General features: G+C 41.2%; 1 protein-coding gene across 3 annotated transcripts in view; it reads left to right on the top strand.

The window, feature by feature from the left end:
* Nucleotides 1-394: 394 nt before the first annotated feature.
* Nucleotides 395-12,643, top strand: part of usp2a (ubiquitin specific peptidase 2a) — a 44,046-nt gene continuing 31,797 nt past the window's right edge. The window contains exons 1-2 of one of the 3 annotated variants that reach the window (XM_038693365.1): nt 395-615; nt 3,126-3,275. The gene's annotated coding sequence lies outside the window, so the exon portion shown is untranslated. Of the gene's footprint in view, nt 616-2,234; nt 2,328-3,125; nt 3,276-12,643 lie in introns of those variants that run through there. The other 2 variants (XM_038693367.1, XM_038693366.1) reach the window with 2 other exon arrangements.

Genomic DNA, 12,643 nt, shown 5'->3' on the forward strand with positions numbered 1-12,643 from the left:
TTGCATTCACAATCCGAACAACTTTTATGGTTAAGAAATACTATAGTATTGAGGTGACTGGATTTATTATGTAGGCATTGGTTTCTCCAACAGTTTCTCATTAAAAGCATGTGAACTTACTAGGTGGACTAAGCATTATTTTTAGCTGTATTTACCCCTGGAAAGTCTACTTGGTACTTAGCCTTACAACCACAAAGCTGAAGTAGCGGTGTTTCCCATATCCGTGAACGTAGCATTTTTTCAATGAAAGAAATCTCTGATGTTTACGTTCATCACCATGGCGACGGTGTAGGAGGCGGTTCGCCGCTGGTGACGCTAACAGAGAGGTATGAGCCAATCAGAAACTAGCTCTGTTACCGGACTGACGTCACAGTTAAAGCGAAAATAACCGTTACTTGGTTGTTGAAGTGTACAACTGCAAGGGGACAGAAGAAATGGCTGAATACCAGCGTAGTCTAGATTAAAGCCCATGGCGGTGTATTCTTCTATCCAACATTATAGGTCACCCTTAGTGGTGGTCTAAAAAGCAGCACAAACCAGCCATAAAGATACTTTTTTGGGGGGGGGGGGGGCGTTTCGTTTCCCGTTTGGATCGGGATGATCTCCAACTGTGAGGTGAGTGATTGCAGTTTACTGGCGTTACCTTTTGCCCTGATCGGTGCTATTTTCTCCTATGCACAGAAGCAGAAGCCAAACTCCCATCACACTCTGGCAATGTTACACTGCCTTTCTTGTCGCGAATTGATACAAATCTTACCGACCGCTATGTTACACATTTTAAAAGTCACAATGAGACGCTACATATTTCGGCATAACACATGCCTGCGAAACCGGTTTCTATATCTGTATAATTTCATGTTATAAGACAGGCACAGAAATTGCCCTACTGTGTGTTCTGGGGAAGAATAACAGCTGAACAAACTCTAAAAAGTTACAACGTTGTCGACTGCTTATTCTGTCGGATAACGTCACAACTTAATTAACGTTAACCATATGCCCAAGATTGGGGTGGTGCTTTAGTAAGATTAACGGTCCTAGCAATGTTATTACCCGTGAAATGTGTATGGTTTGGCTATAACTTAAGCAGTGCCACACTTCACTTCACCTAACGTTAACTTACACACCATGGTGGTCGGACGGTGGTCTCTGAACGCCGCTGCAGTCTTGACCACACCGATTCTGTAGTCTTGAGTTAGCTAGCGAGTTAGCTATGCTAGTTAACTAACCTATGCGGTATGTTCACCGAGGTTACACAGACGAAATAACTATGCAGGTTAGCTAATTCGCGTTTTATTAACTTTAGGACGCTGAGTTTGAATCTCCTCTCCGCCCCCTTCACGGACAGTAACTTACTCTGTCACAGCTGCACCGCTTCCATTACCGAGCTTCGCTCCTGGGGTCTGAGTGGTTACCTAATCACGCACGGAATAACGCTATCACCATACTCTGTGAGGAATATTTCAAACACATCGATATTTGCCTCAAATCCGTCTTTTCAGAACCACATTCAAACGGCCGCACTGCAGTGCATCAACTATGGCCTCTGTGCCAATCGTCCCATCTCCTCCTACTGTCATGTAATGCTATACCCTTCACAGAGACCGTCTTTTTCCATTGTCTTAAACACATAACGTTACGTCAACTGTTTTCCAGTGCTAGGGAATACTCTGTTTTATCTGGTAATTAAGTGGTGATGTATATTTTCCATACTTTGCTATATTTAGGTGTGTGGCCCACAGACTGTATAAAACGCCAGAATAAGGGAGACAAGGTAGAATATGACTTTCATTTGAAAGATATTGAAATTACTTGTAGAATGTGTCATATAGAAGTCATATTATGATGATTATGATTAACTGATTAACTGATATGATTATGATTAACTGATGACAAATTTAATTTTCATTTCATTTATTGTGAAATTTTAGAGCAACTGACAGCCAACAAATTACTCAGTATGACATTCTGGGGTGCATACACTACCTATGTAATCACAATCCAGTGAATCTTGCCCCTCACTTCAGATTTCAATTTCTGTGAAAGCAGCCCATATGCTGGCTAAAGAATCAGGGTGGACTTGATGCTTACCCAGCTTGGCTTATAAAAAGCCATAAGGCTAGTCCTTTAAGAGCAGATTGGAATGCCACTGAGTGTTGAGTGACCTGCAGAGGTCATAGGCGTCTGCTATATTTACCGGCTCTGTAACTTGATCTGTGGCATTCTGGATCGCTGTGCTCACACTATCCCCTCATACTCTTGAGCCACAACCTCCTAAGTAGCACCCCATTGCTTTCTGTCTATTGGCCTGGCCGCTCAGAACAACAAGGGTGAGCCTCTTACAAAACAATTTAACCGCCGCTCTTCCTCCCCTTTCTTCTTTTAGGTACCTGCTTGTCAGTTGAATGCCTCCAGTGTTGGGCATGTCTTCCCAAGAAGACAATAATAGAGGACAGGGATGGTGTTTCACAAAGTTCTAGCATGAAGAGAAGCACTGTGATCAAATCTCCGGGGCTGGTGATATGCCCTACCCCGGAGAGTTCACAGTTCTTGATAGATGTGAAGTTTGCATTGGATAGTGAAAATATGTGTAATAGCTGGTTGTGATGGCAAAATACGAGCCTTGAAACAAGTGCGGGAAGAGCCACATAATGAAGCTGTAAAAGATGGTGTCAACCTATCAGCCTATGAACCTTCTTTTTAGAACTGAGCAACTTTTTTTTTAATACGAGCTGAAGGATGCGTCATCGATCTTTAATGGTTGGACGTGAAATGTGGAGAATGTGTTGACCGGTGGCCTGTAACCCACTTCATGCTGAACGTGTCTGCTGTAAAGAGAGAGACAGCCCAAAACAGATCAAGATTGATTTTTGCTATCTTCCTCAAATACCAAGGCAATATTTCTCACATGCAGCATTTCCTCTGTCCAGCTGGATAGTTTAATAGCAGTGTTGCAGCATGTGATCTACTGTTAGTGTGTGCATTTGCCTGTTTCAGATTACTCTTCTAAATTAAATTTCCCCATTTAAGAGAAAACGATCAATAGTTTTTAACGTTGCTGTTTGACTGTTTTGCCCTGCCTGTTGAATGGTATGTCATGTAACATACATGTCTGTGTGTTTCCACAGGAGTGATCTGTGTCACGAAGTCTGTGTGTGTGTGTGTGTTTGTGTGTGTGTGTGTGTGTGTGTACACTGTGGGGTAGCAACAGTAGAATGAGCTGCCCTGGAGCTGTTACAGTCTGCAGGGACTGACACACACTTCTACAAAAACAGCAGGTAACTACGTCACACACACACACACATCCTCAAGTTCATAGTGCATTCATTCATTTAAGGGCAGAGTTGTACATCACAGATTGCGTGGTTCAGATGTATCACAGCAGAATTGACTTGTCCCTTTATGAAAGAGAGTCAGAAAAAGTTGGAAAACTAAGTTATGTGTTTGATCAGCTTACCAATGACTCACAGAAATGACTAAACTGGAAAGGTGATGCTGCACGTCAGTTTTGTCATTACTGCCATGTAGGACACTTAATAGAACATTTAAATTGCAGCTCCTACTGCTAAAACCAATATCATTAAAAAAACAACATTCAGCAGTTTTGTTTGCACACACGCATTATCAACTCATATCCGCTGCAATAGACACCAAAACTAACCTGTGGTGCAGCTGTTGTATAACACAGTGATGGTAACATATTCAGATTTCAAATGGATACCAGTTTATCTGGTGGATTTGGAAAAATAATCAAGAGAAAGTCAGAGAAAAATAAATAAAAGGTTTTTTTTAAAGCTGTGCACTGATTTGGAACATTGAGAAGTTCCGTCTTGGATGATCTGAAGCTCCTCCTAGAGGTCAGAGCGGACAGCAGCTCCTTAAAAAACAGACCACGTAGTGCCTTGTGTGTCAAAAGTAACGTTTTAATCCTAAAAGTGACAGGGAGCCAATGGAGAAAAGCTAGCACTGGTGTGATGTGCGATCTGTGTTCAGTTAAGATGTACTGAGGCAGGTGAACCAAGGACAGATAGACCAATTAATTGGCCCGGCCAATATATTAGCTGATATCGGATTGATCAGTTTGAGGCTGATAATTGACAACAAATTGCAGAACAGAAATGCCAAACTAGGTTCAAAGTAATGTAAAAACATTGTCACCATTACATAGTATACCAGAGGGCAATGACAAGATCATTTTTACACTGTAAAATGTCCAGCTTAGCATGTATCTTGGCCACAGTTCATTAAAAGACAAAAACAAATTTAAGGTGGATTTTAGTATCTGTACCAACAAAAAGAATTTCTGCTTTTTCACAGTCATGTTGTAGAAATGTTTCTGACATCCGTTCTTTTATTGCACTAAGTCAGTTTTGTGTCTAGCTTCATTGCGATAATAGAGAGACAATGGAAATGACGTGCTCACTAATGGAGACACGGAGTGTTTGGTGTGACAGATAAGATTTAAACCACTCACGTATGGTTCCAGGTATCCCAGCGCACCAGAGTGTGGAATGCAGCACGTGCAGAGGGCGCTTACATCAGGATGTTGCTTGTAACAAGAAGAACAGTGGTCTCTGAGGAGAATTTATAACATACAGGATTGTTTTCCAGAATCTCTAGAATTTGTACTGGAGAAAGTGCTTCTAAAATGTCATTAGCATTATCAGTTTTTATGGCAGGTCTTTAAAATCAAAAGTGAGTGACACCATCACTGACATCCAGGTGATATCATAGTGCTGCTGGTGACTGACTCTTTACAAATAGATAGGAGGCCACGTCTGTGTGTATAAAGCTTGTCTCAGCATCACTCAGTGTAATGGCACAGACTGATAGGTGTTCCAAAAAATAATGTCATCTAATTGGCCAAATGATTAGCTCAATGAATAAAGAATTACGCCAGTCAGCTGCAGAGGCTAGATCATCAATCACTGTAGCCTGCAGATTCAGTCCTCTCTGAGGTCACGGCTGTTTTTATGGCCTCTCATGTGAGTCACCAACAGATGGTGGTAATGATGAATGCAGATTGGCTCCTCCTCTCCAGGTTTTCATATTGTAGAAACTCAGGAAGCTGGAAGGAATTTCTTTGTAGCTGAAAATGAAGATGAGCATCAAAAAGGAAAATAAAAAACAGTTCTCCTCAGTTGCAACCTTTGTATGCTGTGCTTTGTGGGCGTGAATTTTGAGAGTTTGTTCAAGGCTGGAAAATGAAGGTGACAGAGGTGTAACAGTTGGAAGGCGATGCTTGAGGGGCTAGGAAAAAGCAAAATCCTTGATATCTCTTTCAGGGCATTTTTTATGACTCAGATGTTTATATTAACATATTACCCTCTTTCATTTCCTTTAATCCCTTCATATCTAGTTTTAAATAAAGCATTATACCGTATACATCATTGTTTTGCCACTCACAGGACATGGCTGAGAGGGAGATAAAACTACTGAATGGCATCTAACCAGTAGCTAGGGAAGGCTGGACAAGGTCCAACTATGGCTTGTCAGAATAGCCAAGTCGTCAAGCCTAGTTTTAATACGAAACAGCTTGGCAGCTAGTTGTAAAGGGCAAAAAGGGAGGGCAGAGGCGTCAGTGTGGCCCTCACAGACATCAGCAGTCTCTTATCTGCTCACATTTCAGGGTATATATAGCCGCCTGTAAGGCCAAGCCAAACCCAGCACTGCTCAGAGACCTCCTAACAGCCCCCATGTTGATTTATAACATTATTCCTTATGAGAGCTTCACTATGTCTACATCATGTTTTGGTGTGTGTGTGTGTGTGTGTGTTGCTACAGCTGTTTTGGTTTATATTGTGGTAATGGTAACAATAGAATGTCTTATGGATGTGGCGGATATGGTCATGTGGATATGCTTTTCTGCATTACTTTATAAATGTACCAACACTGGTTTGTACAGTCTGGCAAAATTCATCGAAGGTCATTTCTAAAGCTAAAACCATTCAGTTATAATGTTAAAAAAGTAATTTCTTGATGGCAGCTTGTCTTAAAGCTCCACTAATAAATGTGTGTGTGTGTGTATATATATATATATACACACACACACACATATATATGTGTGTGTGTGTGTGTGTAACATCATAGGGGTCACATGTAGTTATCACTACTAACCTCTGCGGTTCCCCTCAGGTCTACTTTTACTGTCTTTCAGCACATTATTTTGGTTCACGGTGTTTTCAGCCGCAGCAGGCAGCTTCTTCCAGTGAAAAAGCTCTAGAAACTCACTGTATTCTACAAGACATATCCAGTTAGCACCTAACTGCTGAACACAGTGGAGCATTTAAAAGTCGATGGAGACACAAAACAAGCTAAAACCAGAGCAAATATTTGACTTACATTAATTTAGTGATGATTGGTAAGGTTGCTCTGTGTACGCAAAATTTGTAAACAGGCAACTCTTTGCTGACATTTCTCTTATATTATATTAATAATATAAATATAAAACTTTTATTTATGTAGCACCTTTCATTCATAAAATGCCGCCTGTTTTGTGGGTTACTTTAGGAACAGTTAAAACACCAGCATCAGAGGGCCTAAGGGCTGTTGTTGGTTAATATGGGGTTTATATCATTAGGAGCTTTAAACATTACAAAACCCAACTACAATTTCAACAAACTACATAAAACATACATTCCTCTCTATGTATACTTACACTATATACTCTATATCAGGGGTCGGCAAATAAGTCTGGCACCTGGCCAATTTTTTTAAAAGTCAAATCTACAATTTATAATCACATATTGAATGTGCCCCTATTTAGCTCAGTCAGAGGTCCTCAGGGCTCCTGGTTGAAGGGTTGGGAGTTCAATTCCCACTTGCTGCTAGTATTATTTTTCTTCCTTTTCAACAATTTTGATTGTGAAGAGATCATATTATATATCTCAGTTAAGCATGTGCAGGAGTGTGTGCCTCCGGCGATTAGTCCACATCATCATTTCCCCAGTATCTCCAGCCAGAGGAAATTCCTGCATTTTTCATTCAGGGGTGCTCACCTCAAAACTGCACTGATTCAGCTGAGATAGCGGTGATCATTTACTATAGTACAGCACTTCTCCACACACTCACGCAGACGCACATACTCTCACTCCAAATCACTAGAGAGCATCCGTGCTGATGTTACATTCATGCAATGTCACGGCGGCCTTGGCGTCCTGCGTCATCACACACGCTCACCTGCTGCACTTACGATCAGCTCTGCTCTCTAAAAGGCCGGGGGGAGGACAGTGTGTACTGTAAGAGGTCTGACTCATTGGAGTGATGGGTTTTCAAGCTAATAGACCCAATCAGGAGAATTTGACATGTGTCTGTGGCTCTTTCATACGTCCATATGAATTCATAGATACAAAATATCTACATTTAAGGCTTTGAAATATTTTCGCCATATTAACCGGGTTTATTTTCCAAGGTTTTGTCACTGAAGATACGCAGAGATCCAGTTGTATTCAAGTCTTAAAACCACTTATTTTGCTCTTTTTTCCCCAGTAATTATCTGTAGCTTCAGGGCCACATGCTAGATTCCTGATGAATCTAAGGCCAGTAATCAGTAGGTTGATCAGAGCAGTGAGAGTAAACAAAAAACATTAAGGGGTGCGAGCCGTAGAACCAAAACAATGAGCTGCAAGGCGCTAAAATGTTGCTTGTGTTTTGTTAGTTGTTTTCTTGTTTGTTTGTTATCTTTAAACTTGCTCTCAAATCCAGTTCCCGGTAGTGAAGCGAGGTTCCTAAAAAGCTAGCTTTAGCTTGGTTTTCTGAAACCTGCCCAGTAAGTGAAACCTCATCTCTCCAGCTCTTTGCCAAGAATTGCCAGCAGTGAGCTGCAGAGCTGCTGAAATTCTCATGCAGCCACTTCTGCCACTGTGCCGACAGCTTTCTTAATACAGATTTAGTAGAAGCTTGGCAGACCGACCAGTTCTTTTCTTAGTAGTAGAATGTTGCATTTCCACATTGTTATACTTTCTGGTTTTCTCTGGCCTCTCATATTTGATTCTATCTCATCCTGTTCTATAATTTTCCAGCAGCACAGAAGCTCGTTAGGCAGAGCTTTTTTTCTTATTTCCTTGGTGGTTTTCTGAAAGAAAGAAAGGAATACAGAACATTAAGTGCAGCCAGCAGTCTGTAGCTCTGATAGTCAGTGTAAATTGGTTATAGAATCTGCCCTGCTACTACTTTTAAGTCTGTTATGCGTCGGTAGCGAGCAAACAAATGCAGCTTTTTGCCATGGTAGCTATGGAAACTACTGGTTACCACAACCTCAGGGGAGGCTGAAGATGCAGAGCGGCCAGAGTGTGTGTGTGTGTGTGTGTGTGTGTGTGTGTGTGGGGCGCGTGCTCGTGCCAGTGCGTGTGTTGTTGTTTCCGTGGAGACATCTCCTCTCAGAAGTGAGATCCATAGTTTGCTATCATTTTATGGGTCCGGTGTGGAGCGGTGTGACTTGCTGTTTGCACTTCACTCTCAGCAGCTCGCCCACCAGGCTAGCCCAAGCTTGTTACTCTCAGCTGCCCTGGGTCTTTGACTGAGACACAGCTGTGGGAGTACAGAGAAGTGCATGCATGAAGCGGTCAGGGTTAGGCTTAACCGAGGCCAAGGTGATACAGTCCAGGGTTCAAAGCACATACCGGATAACCTTATTCAAGGCTGAAGAGCCCCTAATAAACACAAGAAAACCATATATGAATTTGTCTTTCTTGTTCATGATTGCATTTTGTTAATCTGAGAACCACTGCTTTAGTGAAGAGCAATGTTTATACTGTGGGTCTTACTGACAGAGTAAACTCATGGTGCCACAGATCATCCAGGATTCGCTGTAATTCCTCTCACACATGTTTTTATCCTTCTGTTGACACAGTGAGGAGTCTCATAATGAAGGTTTTAGCTAGCGCGATGATAAAGGATGGGGCCTCGGAAGTCTGTGGATTCTGCAGTGATGGATAGGTTTTGCTTCAGTCAAAGTACAAGCTTTGACAGAATTGCTTCGTGGCTAGTGTCTCCTCTGTGTTCAGGCAGCAAATTACCAGCTCAAATGTCCAGATACTGTGCACTGCAAAGAAATGATCTGGAGAGGAATTTTTGGTTGGAGTTAGTATGGTACTTTACTGGAGTCTGCACTAATGTATTCAGTTCAGATTACTGTATATAGCCAATAGAAGCATGCATGCACCATTTCTAATATATAAAACATAAAAAAAATTACATTCAGTATAAATAAATGTAACAGATCCGGGTACTCTGAATGTTAGAGGCAATCTTGACGCATATAAAAAACACTAGAGCCCAGTTTTTAAAAGTCTGATAACAACATGTCAGCATATACATATTTTTCATCAAATTCACGAAACATAAACATTTTTGATGAGGATCCCATTAATGTGTATTTTAAGGTATTTAAGGTAGCTTCCTCTCATATAACTTGGCAATTATTGTGAAAAGGTTGTTCAATGAAGTATCCGGTGTTAAATAGAGGTGGAAATGAAATAATCTCTATGCTGATTTTAAAAATTTAATTCAGTTTGGTACAAAGATTTAAAGCCACTATGTGGTTTGTTGTTGTTGTTTTTAAAGCTACTAATAACATAGTTTAAAAAGTATTTCTCTCTAACCTCAAATATTTATGACTAGAAATGCAGAAATCCAAGTTGAAGTTCAGAAGAGCTGCTAGCTCCTCTACAACACAGGTATATAAACATAGCTCTGGTGACTTTCAAAGCTCCACCAGACGCCCTGTCTTTCAGAGGATCTGACAGTATCTCCTTATGGCTGGTAGCTCTGACTACCGGCTCTACGTCGCTTATAGTCAGTCTCCTCCAATCCCCAAGGGACTGGTACACTTTCATTTATAAGGCAATTCTTGGTCTGCTGCCAAGCTACCTATGTGTTCATATCATGCAGAAAAGTAACGGGCGACACTCTTTGCATTCTCAGGACTTCTTTATGCTCTCTGTGCCACATACCCGTACGGAAACGGGAAAGAAGGCATTTCTGTATTCTGCACCTTCAGCATGGAATACGTTGCAAAAGGACTTGAAACTTACTGAATTAATCTCGCTAAACACATTTAAATCCAAAATGAAAGACTTAGACTGTAAAAACGATTTAAAATGACTTTATGAAATGTTAGCTTACTAGACTTCTGTCTTCTACTAGTCTTCTGGTTAAGTTCGGTATAAAACTAGACCCATACAAGCGCTGTTAAAAAGGTTAATAGCTTAGTAACCATTCTATCTGCAAGTTATTGCACCAGGGTTAGGGGTCTGTATATGCGGCTGTCTTTTAGTAAGTTTGTAGTTTGTATGACAGGTGAGTCAAACCATCACACTAGTTGCGGTGGTTGATGCATGTTTGTTCCACCACAGTTTCGGCCAGGCTTCCTGCCACGTTGCCCAAACTTGGTAATTTTCTGGCTCCAGTAACGGATAAATGTGGTGATGGACAGTAAATCCAGATCCAGGCTCAATCCCATTAGAAAAGTATGGGTGATGTCAGAGATGCAGTGTTCTGTTTTATTGTTGCCATCTGCATTACAGTGCCAAAACCAAAATAACCCTCCAAACGCCGCTGCTGCCAAATTATAGAAACAAAACACGTAGATCTACCAGGCCTGTCTTCAACTGGCTGACTTAAAGCAAGGCCAACTTCTTGGTGCTGTTAGCCTGGCTGGCTCAGCAGTACTCAACTGAGTAGCCACATTCATGGCCTGCCCTGCCTCTGTGTGTCTTGGCCTAACAGTGTGTGCTGGCCTGTCTCCAGCACGCCGCCTGTCTGCCAACTCTAGATCCATATGCTGAATTATTGATAGACCAGTGATCACAGAGAGAGAGAGGCAGAGGGAGAAAGCGATAGAGACCCAGAAGGAGGGGAAATTACACTGACGAGAAGTATATGTACTCAGAGAGAAGGCAGGGTGCCGAGGAGGAAGAGCGAGAGCGAGAGAGGACAGGGATCAGTGTGTGTGTGAGAGAGAGAGAGAAAGACAGATTAAAGAAATAGGAGCCCCACTCACTGAACTCAACACGGATCAGCAACACCAGATACTTTTATTTATTCAGACGCTGCTGTGCATGTGAACAAGAGCCTCTCTCTGCGTCTGCCGCCACAGGAACACACTGTGCTGCCTGCCTGGCTTTACCTCCAGCACCCAGCTGGACTCTCCCATTATAGCCGTGGGAGACGCACATTATACAGAGAGACAGAGGAGGGGTGGGCTGGTGCAAAATAGTCAGGAGCGTTTTTGTTGCATATTTCTATTCATCTCCTTGGTTTTAGAAGGGGATTAATGTTGGTAGGCTCCAGTGGGTTTTCCAAGTGAGTGGGATTCAAAGCCCAGTAGAAGATGCTGTGCCTTCCTTGTGCATTAGATCACAACTAAATACTGTATCAGAAATCATGCTAGCTAGTGCTAACTGTGTCACTACAGGCCCGCCTTTACGGGATTGTCATGCCTCTTAGAGTTGCGCAGTGTGAGTATCCATGTTGTAGGCATCTCTGCTACACTTTGTAAACCTCATGGGTAACCAGCTGTGCGCTGTAAAAGCCTGTAGATAGGCAGCAGAGACGTTAAAGCAGGGGCTGTAGCTAATGTCACTGGGCCCTAGGTGGACACACAGACATGATGGCCTTATGTACTGTAGGTCCTTTTAATGTGTTTAAGTCTAAGGGAGTACAAGTGGTAACAATGAAACCATATACATTGGTTTGATATATGAAACAACTCATTGTACATGTTAAAGTTGATTTTATAGTCACATGTAGATCTACTACGCTGCAAAAACCATTAAACAATATATGCTGTGGTTCTGGAGGACCTTTATTAAACCTGAGAAAACTATTCACATGACATCACTTGAGTAATCTCAGTTTAGGCATGGAAACTACACTTTATACTTTATACTATTTATTATAGGGCTGGACGATATGGCCAAAAATGTTAACACACTAAAAAGTTTCATATCTTTCGATATCGATAATTATCACGATAAGTATCAAATCGTTATTTCTTTCGAGTTTAAAGGCTGATTTTGAAGAAGTTGAAGAAACCTGATGGTTAATTGGTTTAAACTCTTCTTTATGGGCAACACTTGAGGCCAAGCAGTGGATCACTTCACAAATCTGAGGCAGAACATTCAAAACAATTATTTAAACTAAATTGATAAAATCTTTGTCAACCAATATTCACGAGTAAAATTAAGTAAAAGCTTTTTTCAGTCCTTTTTCCTCTACAAAATAAACATCTTAATAAAATAAATTATGATTCAAGCGAATAAAATAAAAAATGTATTGACTATTTATTGAACATTTGTTATATTGTTATTGAAAAAGATTATATTGCGATAATTATTGTTTTATTGTCCAGCCCTAGTTTAGTATATAAATTATTGTATTTAGGTCACAAAGACTGTTGTCAGATCTGAATATTCACAGAACGGACTGTATAGTCTGTCACAGCGGGGGTCAGTAGTTTTCAAAACCCAGAAAACATAAAGTGGAGACATTACGAGACCCTCGATTAAAGCAATATGCCACAGAATAATTCACATCCTCGCAGCTAATTCTACTTTTGAATTGTGTATGTTCCTGGTAGTGTAAGGCCATTTTAGGATATAAATCATATTCTTGGTGATTAGAACGGGGGATCAGTTTATTGGGA

Source organism: Micropterus salmoides, unplaced genomic scaffold (assembly GCF_014851395.1).
Source record: "Micropterus salmoides isolate LMB-PRFRI ecotype aquatic unplaced genomic scaffold, ASM1485139v1 Ms_hic_scaffold_3, whole genome shotgun sequence".
Lineage (NCBI taxonomy): Eukaryota > Metazoa > Chordata > Actinopteri > Centrarchiformes > Centrarchidae > Micropterus > Micropterus salmoides.